This window comes from Haemaphysalis longicornis, unplaced genomic scaffold (genome assembly GCF_048455015.1).
Source record: "Haemaphysalis longicornis isolate Haplotype H1 unplaced genomic scaffold, Haemaphysalis longicornis Haplotype H1 scaffold_6, whole genome shotgun sequence".
In the NCBI taxonomy this organism is placed as follows: domain Eukaryota; kingdom Metazoa; phylum Arthropoda; class Arachnida; order Ixodida; family Ixodidae; genus Haemaphysalis; species Haemaphysalis longicornis.
Window position 1 is genome coordinate 110,266,804 of NW_027526407.1, and position 10,670 is coordinate 110,277,473.

A 10,670-nucleotide genomic window follows, 5' to 3' on the forward strand; every position below is an offset into this window, starting at 1 on the left:
CCAGGATGGCGAAGTGTTTAACGTTATCGAATGCGCCCTGAAGGTCTAGGCCAAGTACTACCTTTGCATCTGGGGTGCGTTCCGACTTGTCGTTGATGGCTTGGTAGAGTTGGATCATGGCGTGTTGCGTACTCAATTGCACCCTGAAGCCCATCATGGAGTTGGATACAGGCCCTGTGTCTCGAGGTACCTTTGCCAGCGGTTGTTGAGCACGTGTTCCAACACCTTGCCGACGCACGACGTCAGCGATATTGGTCGGAGGTTGTCGATGTTCATGGGCTTGCCCGGTTTCGGAATGAGGATGGTCCGAGCTGTCTTCCACTGCTTCGGTAGCCGGCCCGCCCACCTGCGCTCGTTGTAGAATTTCGTAAGTGACGTGATAGCTGCGTCTCCGAGGTTTCGCAGCACCTTGTTTGTGACGCGGTTGGGGCCGGCCGCCGACTTGCAGTTGATGGATTGCAGCACCACTCGTACCTCCCATTCCTCGATGTCCCTATCGAGCTCGGGGTTGGCTTCGCCGGCGTAGCCGTCTTGTTGTTCCCCGGGGGTGCTAGTGAGGTACTTGGCGTTCAGGCGTCGTACCGTCTCGTCTCGTCCGAGCTCTTTGACGGCTTAGTGTACGATTTGCGCATGCTGCTGGTACCCCTTCGTCGAAGCGTCGTCGAGGAGGCAGCGCGGGAGTTTGCAGAAACACAGACACTGTGGTGGGCAGTTTCAGCGCGAGTAAAGCCAAGGTGAGTCTCTAAGCAATATGAGGTATTTCGGTGGGTGAAGTGAAGTCAGCTTGGTCACAGCTATTGGACGTCGTTGATGGTGCGCTACGTAACTTCGCATGCGCCGATTGGGTCGAACATGGAAGCGGGTTTTGGCTTCCAAAATGTGGAGCAATATTGCACTGACATAAAACATTTCGAGTCTCTCAGAAATTAACAGCACTGACATGTGAACCCCAATCTGCGTAGTATTTGCATGTGCCTCTGCTTGAGTTGTCTTTCGGAAGCCACCAGGCACTATGTTTGAAATCCAAACGGAAAAAAAATCTGCGGGTTATTTTTTGTGGAATTACGAAGATGTAAAGATGACTGTAATAGAGTATATAGACGTTTAGTAGTGTGGCGTCTTCCACGTTCGTGGAGAAGGATATGTCTGCTGTCGTGCTTGTTGCGTTAGACATATTTACAAAAGAGGAATGTATGGTTCATAGGAAACACTTTTGGCAATCCTTATGCTCCGTCCATAGAAATAGCGCATTTGAGGGGTGAATCTTCGAACAAATGTTTGTGCTCACGTATCAATGCAATGCGCCTGGCTCCGTTTGGCCATGGCGAATACTGTTGCCATGACCATAAAACAACCGTCATTGTCCCAAGAAGCAGGAGGCATTTTTGTGCGCATCTTCCAATTTTGCTATTTTGTTTTACCAAGACAGTAAAGAACAAATTGGAGAAAGGATCAAGCCTGTGAAAGAGGAAGCTTTACCTTGTAGGTCGTTACGACAAAATCAACTGAACTGCCGCAGTCAACAAAGCCACAAGTCCTTCCGATGAGTCTAACCATTTAAAAAAATAAAGATGAGCTTCTGCTGCTTTTTATACAAAACAATTGCTTTTCACAAAGGATACGCATTGTACCATAGTACACCTAAGGAATGCTACAGAAATTAGGTGAAGTAAAGGAATCGAGAACATGAGCCCACGGAAATAGGGTGTTCAATTGTGTGACCCTGCATTGATTTTCAGTGTTAGGACTCGGTGGGTTCGAAACTAGCACCACAGTTACCTGTTCGTAGGAATAATATTTAGTTGCATTGCGATTCCAGATAAATTCGTCGGTATGGAAAAAACTGCATTTTTAACTTCTTTTTGTATAACGAGACGCAAGAGACGCGCGTGTTCGGAAATACGACTCCCTCTTGTACTGACCCAGAAATCTCAAATAGGTTGTAAAAGATAGTTGATTGTTTTCGAAATAATCGAAGAGTGAGTTTACTGCCAAGCCGGCCATTGCATCCGCTGGGTTCTTTTTGTAATCAATGGCGACATCCACAAGTAGTTACAACCCCGAATAACGTTGAGTCTCTGACATCAGGTCTCCTAATTTTCGTATAAGTTCAAGCAAGGTACCTCCAAGCCTGACTGCTCTAAATCCATCCCTTTCTTGCAGAAATTACGGCTTTCAATTCTTTTGGGATGATGTTGGTGGTGGCAGTGGTTTTCTTCTAACCATCAAATAAATACTTTAAATTTGTCGAACTCAAATTTGCTTATGCAATACCGAGAGTTTGTTTGCACGTAATCCTATAAAGGATTTACTGCATCTCCAAAAATGAGTCCGCGGTGTAGATACAAATAAGGACTGTTTTGCACTTCGGTCAGCAAAATAATGAATAAACCATGTTTAAGACTGCAGACTGCCTTTACAGTATTTGCAAAATGTTTTACGCCCCGCCAAAGTTTTCTGTTGCACAAACATTTATTGATTTAGAGGCAGACGAAAGTATTTAGAGACAGTTGAAAGGAAGAGTGCTTCTCCAGCGTTACAATACCAATAATTTCACCCTGGCTCGGCTGGTAAGCTTTTACTTTCAATTTTTTCCGGTTGATGCATTGTCGAAATGGCCTAATAAATTTATGAATACTGTGCGTTCAACGGCACCTAAGATTTTTCGGGGCTGAATGCAAGTAATTGGGAAATGCAATAAAACAATTACCCGCTTCACCAAGACAGAATAAAATAAATTGTTGATTCTACCTGTAAATAAGCACACATGTGGAAAATTGATGTAATTGTTAGTTCGCAATATTTCTTCATTCTTCAACGCTACTGCACTTTGAAGACACTTTACAGTGTTGACATGGCCGTGTCTGTCCTCGCTTTAGCTACCATCAGTATTCTTCGCTTTTTTAGTCCCTCTGAACGTTAGCCAACTTGGCGTATTTCCATAATTTTAATTCCGGTGGTTTTTCAAGAATAGATACGTTTCCCAACAGCAAGCACGCCTTATATACACAGACACAAAATTAAATATACATATATATATATATATATATACACATATTTTCTATATATATAGAATTTCGAAAGCTGAGATGTACACGAGTAAACCTTTAAAGCTGAAGTTTACTGCCGCTCAGCTGGTAGCCCAGTGTTCAGCGAGTTACATCGAATGCAGCCTGGTTACTCTGATGAAGACTGGTCCTCCAGTCAAAACTACTGTACACTTCAGTTTTTTATTTTTAATTTCGTTTATTGTGCTTCTTTTTTTGCTTACCTTATTTTCTCACCTGTATATATATATATATATATATCGCACGATAATAGGGTTTGGAAATGAGGGGCTCGTTAGAAAATACAGAAAGAAATGCCGGCAGTCTACAACGCCAAAGAAGGCATAGGGGAATGGTTAGACTATTTTTTTACCGTTAGTGACGTTACATTATTATATTATTATTATTTATTAATTACGTGAGAAAGAAAGAAAGAAAAACACGCGCCCAGAGTGGGAACCGAACCCACGCCTACGAAAGGCGTGGGTTCGGTCCTAAAGGGCCAAAGAAAAGACACAGGCATGCTAGAAACTACGCTGAGCTACGAAAATATTTTTACAAATTCAGGAGACGCGGTTCCGCGGGGCTTGTGCAAAGTTCTGCGGTTGGGAGGACGAAAGTTTTTTAGGGAAACGTCCGTTGTGGTCAATCAAGAACAGAAGATGGTGGGCACCAGTGCCGGAACGACCTCACCGTTGCGTCGACATAACAGTTCCACGAAGGGGGTACCAGCCAGAAGGACATGCGGCTTGAGCAGCCAGCCGGCAGGTATGATGACCACGATGGCGCTGCTCAGGTGTAGACACAGCGTGGCACTCGATGGGGACCCCGCCAAAGAGCGACGAGCGGCGCGGGTGGTGGCTGCCGCCCAGCGCGAGCGCGGCAGCTGCCGGACGACAGCCGTGGTGCCGATGACGCATGGTGCGGTTCCGATATGGTGCCACATTGTCCACATCTAGAGACGGCACCTCTTCCGCAGCTCGCAACTGGCCGCCAGTCCCGCTCTCGTCGGTGCCGGGCAGCCCGGCTGCATTCGCCAGCCTTACATGCCGTTGAACCCCCATAGTCAGCGTAACTGTTCCGGGCTCGGTCAAGTTCCAGAATCGGGCACCTGCGGACCCTCCACCACACCCACGAGACACCACGTGACGGCGGCCCGCACCGGACGAAGCCGAAGCCACTCGCGGAATGCACCGTTGGGTTCGCTGATGCAGGCAGAAGCACACACCACACGCACTCACGAATACCCGCACAACGTGCGTGTCACAGTGTTCGTGACACCGGGGCCAAGTTCCTTTGCCACAACGCGGTGCGCCCCACTCGTAGCATACGACCGGCCCGCGTTTTCCAGGAAAACACAACCTCCCGTTGGCATTGAGTATATGGTCCCCCAAAGTCTGGCCTGCTCTCCCAACTTCACACAGTTCACGCAACGGCCTCCAGTACGCGCTGCTAGCCCGAACACCGGGGCCGCGGCCGGCCGAAATCGGACACTTTCAAAACAAGCCCATTACTTCTCGAACCCCGCGCGCGAGGAGCAGGGGGATGTCCTCGAAGACCGACCGAGCTTCCACTTCCCCACGCTCTCTCCAGCCAACACCGCGCGCCTCCAAAAGAAGCAACTCCAAAAGAAAAGAATACTAGCTTTTTTCGCTACGTAGAAGTAAATAAGAAGAACCATAGTACATACTTCGTCCTACATGCACAGACTAAGAAGAGTTCCTGTACCGAAACAAATAACTAAAAAAAATGTATAAAAGAGACACTACTTTACATCGTGCAAAAAAGCAACACTTAACGCCTTCAGCAAGCCAAACACTCGGACCATACAGAACCATGCAAAAAGTAAAAAAACAAAAGAAAATGCCTTCCCGCTACACGCTATGGTACAAATGGTCAACACAACTCCATCCTGCAGTGCAGTGCGCTGAAGCGAGCACACAAAATAATCACCCAAACAAATGGGTACTAAACACACCATTCGCCCTCAGCAGGCATAAAATGGAACACGATAGCACAAACAACGCCCCGCAACATGCACACTTTTACAAACCGAACAAAAAGATAAACGTTTGCTTACAACTTGCTGGAGGGTAGCGGAAACTGACCACACAGAATGGGCTGGGGCGGCCAGGGCGGCCGCGCTGACTGAGACTGAATGAAGTGGTCACTACGGGCGGCTAAAGTACCTGCCCCTTTAGTGTGCTATGATTACTGAGGTGACCTCTTCGTGACGTTATATTGATGAGCTGGCCGAGAGAAGCCTAAATAGGCCTGGGTGCCTTGTCATCACCGCGCAGAGCCACTATGCTCTAGCGCCAAATAGTCAGCCCGTGACACCGTATAAGTAATAGCTCTGCTTGCTTCTCGGCAAATGTCCCTTCAAGTCGCAAGCAACTACCTGCCAAGGACGCATACTGTCAAATGGCTTCACAATTCAAGGCGGCTTCCCACCTTGCGCCCTCGCCGTTGGACAGACATGGCATAACCGGCAACAGCGAAATTATCTCGCTTCGTGCCGGGCCAGGTCACGGAGCGTCTCAGTTCATCGAAAACTTTGGAGCGGCATAAATAATCGGCCAATGGTTAGTCATAAGCGTAGCGCAGCAGTGCGCACCTCAAACTCTGGGGGTTCCGATACTGAATGGGCCAATTGCCTCATTATCGGTGGCTACGTACTTCAGCACGAGTCTTTCACCGACCAGCACAAATGAGTCCCCCGGGGCGTCGGCGACACACGCTGACTTCCGCCCCCATCCCGCGCCTGCTACAAAACACGTAGCATCCCGGCGCACGCCCGCAGCAGGACAAGCTGCGTCTCGGCATCTAAAAAAAATCAAACTAAAAAAAATTGTCTCCCAGAGACCGTCGCAAATCCCGCGACAAAACGGGACATTCTGCTGGCCGGCTACAAGCTCTTTCCGGCTGAATACGACCTCCGTGCAACGGGCATTTCTTGCCCCGGATTTTACAGCCGAGGCCCGTCCGTTTTCCGGCGGCATGGAGTTCGCGAAAAGCGCCTGCCCCTCTCTGCAGGGTGTCCGCGCGCCCTTTCTCAACTCTGGGCCTCTTCCTCCTCTCAACGGCTGTCAATTTTGCCTCCTTTACGGGCACACGCTTTTGCGCCGCCAGCTAAAGTCACACTTGGACAATAAATCTCGATGAAATACGAAGCACGAGATAGCGCGTCAACTACCACGTTCGTGCTCTGCTCTCAGGGGACGGCAAAGAGCATAAATCTCGCGTTCACTACTCCGAGAGGCGGCTGTGGTCTTTCTACCGGAATGGGTATACCGCCGCTCTAGTGGGGCGCGGTTGCACCGTCGCACTCCCCCGTGGGTCTTTGTTAACGAGGGGTGCAAGCACACTCGCGTACGGAGGGGCAGTCGCCTCGTCCCCGTAGCAGCTACCACTACCGGATAAGCGTTAAGACTGATTCCGGTTGCGTACTCAGCCTAATTAGCGGCCAAAGGCTAATGAACCAATGGCCCCACGTTGGGCGCCAGTTTGCGGTCTCTCTAAATCACAATATTCATAACCCTAGCATTGCACAAGGCAGGCATTCATGCACACTGCGAGGAACCACCGCGGGTTAGAGCTATTCGAGCACGCTCACGATACTGAAACGCCGTCGCGCCAACTTAACACCGCCTCTGTTGGGCAGGTGGAGAAGGGAGCGACAAAGGAATATGCCCAGGGTACGGAGGGAAGACGTTTATTTTATACTAACGTACTAGTCACATATTTTACAGTCCTAATTACACAATTTACAGTAGCGGTACGCACTTCCCTTTAGGTGATAGGGGCGATGGGGTGCCACGCGCAAGTGTGCGCGCTTCGTCGGCGCAAAGACAGTGGGCTTTTCGGTCAGGGCAAATTCCGGGGTGCGTGCACGTTGTGCGCGCGCGCATCGCCGTGCTGGCCAGATCGGCTCGCAGCAGCGAGGAAGAGGGGGCCCATTCGCTCACAGGCGCGTACCGCACGGCGTGATCGTCGAGTGATAGGTACGGCCTTACTATATGCAAGCGTAGGGGCAACAGGGGCAGCCTTAGGCACGGGCCGCAGCCGGAAGGGCTGGTGGGCTTTCGCCGGCGCAACAGAGTTGCAGCCGGCTGGTAAGGAAAGCGTCACATACCTTCGGCCAACGCCTTTGGCGTCCTGGAAGCGTCTCCCCGAACGGACCCCCGCGCAGGGCGCGCGTTCGCGTCCCGGCGAGAGTCGGGTTCGGGCATCGTTCAAACGGACCAATGAGGTGAGGTTAGCTCCGCTACCAGGGCGGAGCGCCCGCTGCGTAACAGTGTTTTATAGCCGGAAACGCCACTGCAGCCTTCACCTCAGGCAGGAGTTTAGGACGGCTCGGCTGTGCACAGTGGCGCCGAGACGAGCCGGCATTTCGGGGAGAGAGGGGAAAAGCGCCACGCAACGCCACAAACCCAGTGATCGCGCAATGGCTTGGGCGTCAGGATCCCCACAACCTGTATATGCAATGCCTAATAAACGCAATGGTACCAGAATCTTGGAAGAACGCTTACATTATCTTAATCCATAACGAAAGGCGGCATGAAGGACTTGAAAAGTACAGGCCGATCAGCTTACTGTCAGTCGTCTACAAGGTATTTACTAAGGTAATCGCCAACCGAATCTCTGCAACCTTAGAATTCAGTCAACCTAAAGAACAAGCAGGGTTTCGTAAAGGTTATTCAACAATGAACCATATCCACACGATCAATCAGGTGACAGAGAAGTGCGCTGAGTGTACTGAACCCCTATTTATAGCCTTCAGAGATTATGAGAAAGCATTTGACTCCGTCAAAACCCTAGCAGTCATTCAGGCATTACGGAACCAGGGGGTAGATGAGCATTATGTAAGAATACTAGACGATATCTACAATGGGTCTACAGCTACTATCATCCTCCATACGGAGAGCAGTAAAATACCTATAAGGAAATGTGTCAGCCAAGGAGACACAATCTCTCCAATGTTATTAACAGCATGCTTACAAGAAGTATTCAGAAAGTTGGATTGGGAACAGGTGGGAGTAAGGGTTAATGGAGAATACCTCAGGAACCTCAGGTTTGCTGATGACGTTGCCTTGCTTAATAACTCGGGGGACGAATTGCAAAGCATGCTTTCCGCACTGGGCGAACAGAGTAGAACCGTGGGCCTGAAAATTAATATACAGAAAACTAAAGTAATGATCAATAACCTCGGGACAGCGCAGCAGTGTGAGATAGGTGGCGAGGCAGTAGAAGTGGTAAGCGAATATATCTACTTAGGCCAAGTTGTGACCCCAGATCCCAACCATGAGGCAGAGATAATTAGAAGGATCAGAATGGGGTGAGGTGCATATGGCCGACATTCTCAGATAATGAATAGCAGCCTGCCATTGTCGCTGAAGAAGAAAGTGTATGACAGCTGAATCTTACCGGTACTCACCTACGGGGCAGAAACTTGGAGGCTCACTAAGAGAGTTCAACTTAAATTGAGAGCGACTCAGCGGGCAATGGAGCGGAAATTGATAGGTGTAACATTAAGGGAGAAGCAGAGAGCGGAGTGGGTCAGGGAGCAAACTGGTGTTAAAGACATATTAGTAGAAATTAAAAGAAGAAATGGACGTGTGCAGGGCATGTAATGCGAAGGCAAAATAACCAGTGGTCATTAAGGGTAACAGAGTGCATCCCTAGAGAAGGCAAGCGTTGCAGGGCACGGCAGAAAGTTAGATGGGCCGATGAGATCAAGAAGTTGGCGGGGATAAATTGGTCACAGTTGGCAAAGGACCGAGCTAATTGGAGAATAATGGGAGAGGCCTTTGCCCTGCAGTGGGCGTAGATAGGCTAGTGATGATGATGATGATGAAACGTTTTATGAAGATTTATAGATCTTTTTTTCTCCAGAACGCTTTTATCGCACAAATCTGGGAACGCTTGTAATTAAGAAGTAGTAATAGCCATCTCAGGTAACTTTATTCACAATAAAACAGGAACCTATTTAGAAAACTGACATGGCCAAAAAATCCGAAGTTCTCAAGAAAAATATCTGCTGCTATGCTTTGCTGCTTACTCACTAGTAATATTTAAAACTGCGTAGCACTTTGCGAAGGTTGTTTTTACGCATCATAAAGGAGGAACAGCAATTATAAAAACTGAATAAGAAAGGATCCCCCGAAAAATAGTTAAAACAACTGTTGCGAGTAGATTGGTAGTTTATATTATTTATTTCATTGGTTTATGATTTCTGCAGGCGAGATATGGTTAAGCGTTACAAAGAAGGCTTCACCTCGGGAGTAGCAGGTAAGTGTTTTTACTCACTATAGAAACATTTACCGAATGATGTTTGCGCATACATCTGCAATTGCATATAGCTAAATACCTGAAAAAAAATCCGAATACCCTGAATTGAAAGGTTTCAAATATGAAAAACAAAGTAAAAGAAATGAGTTTGATGGGGTTAGAGGCAATAAACTCGACAGAAACTTTTATACGGGAGGTATTTAATCTGCGGTGGTGTATTTCACACCATATTAAACATATTCAACCTACCATTCATATTACCATATAGTAAAGATGTAGGAGTTATTTACGAAAAAAGCGCAAATATTCGTCGCTTCATTGTATCAAGATTTTTGGGAATGTGCCTAGCTATATAAAAGAAGGCAGAAAATTGCGCGAGCTGTGCCGAATATATGGGTTCGACTCGCGCAAACAGACACCGTGGATTTTTTATATGTTTATACAGTATATATATAGATGTATATATATATATATATATATATATATATATATATATATATATATATATATATATAAATATATATATATATATATATATATATATATATATATATATATATATATATATATATATATATATACACATCTATATAAGACAGAAAATAAGGGTTGGCAGTCAAGAAAACCTCGGAAAGCAAAGGGGAGGTTGTGATGGGTCATAGAAAGAGAAGAATTTTTTAGTCGAAAACCTTCCCTTTGCTTTCCGAGGTTTTATTGACTGCCAACCCTTTTTTTCTGTCTTATTTCACGGAGCCCCTCATTTCCCATTTTCTGATTCGCTACATGCTTAGCGAGGGCCTCTGTTATGGCAGTCTTGGTGACAAAGGGAGCTTAAGAGGGTTCAACGCTGGTCGACCACTCTCGACATGTCGTAGACACTCGAGTCACGGCCCCGGGGTTAAAAAGAAGGTCCCCTTCACCCCCAGTAGTCCCAGTGGCGCTGGCTACCACCCCCAAGTGCAGGAAACAAAAATTACTTAACATAAATACCCGAGAAAGTGCTGGGGAAACAGCCCCGCCGGTAGCGTAGTGGTTATCGCACCAGACCAGTATTCTGGAGGTGGTGGGTTCGGATCCCACCAGGCGGGCATTTTTTCACCACTTTCTTTTCGACTCAAAAAATTCTTCACCTCTTTCTTTGACCCACCACAACCTCCCTTTGCTTTCCGAGGTTTTCTTGACTGCCAACCCTTATTTTCTGGCTTATTTCACGGAGCCCCTCTTTTTCCATTTTCTGATTCGCGATATATTTATATACATATATATATATATACATCCCGACTTGAGTCCGGATGGCTTCGCACTCGTTTGAAGAGAGGCGATACGGTAACT

The 10,670-nt window shown here is 47.5% G+C and overlaps 1 non-coding gene across 1 annotated transcript; it reads left to right on the plus strand.

Annotated features, from left to right (window-relative positions):
• The first annotated feature begins 10,353 nt into the window (after nt 1-10,353).
• Nucleotides 10,354-10,426, plus strand: Trnat-agu (transfer RNA threonine (anticodon AGU)). The gene has a single exon. It is a non-coding gene; the product is annotated as a tRNA-Thr (tRNA).
• Nucleotides 10,427-10,670: the final 244 nt, after the last annotated feature.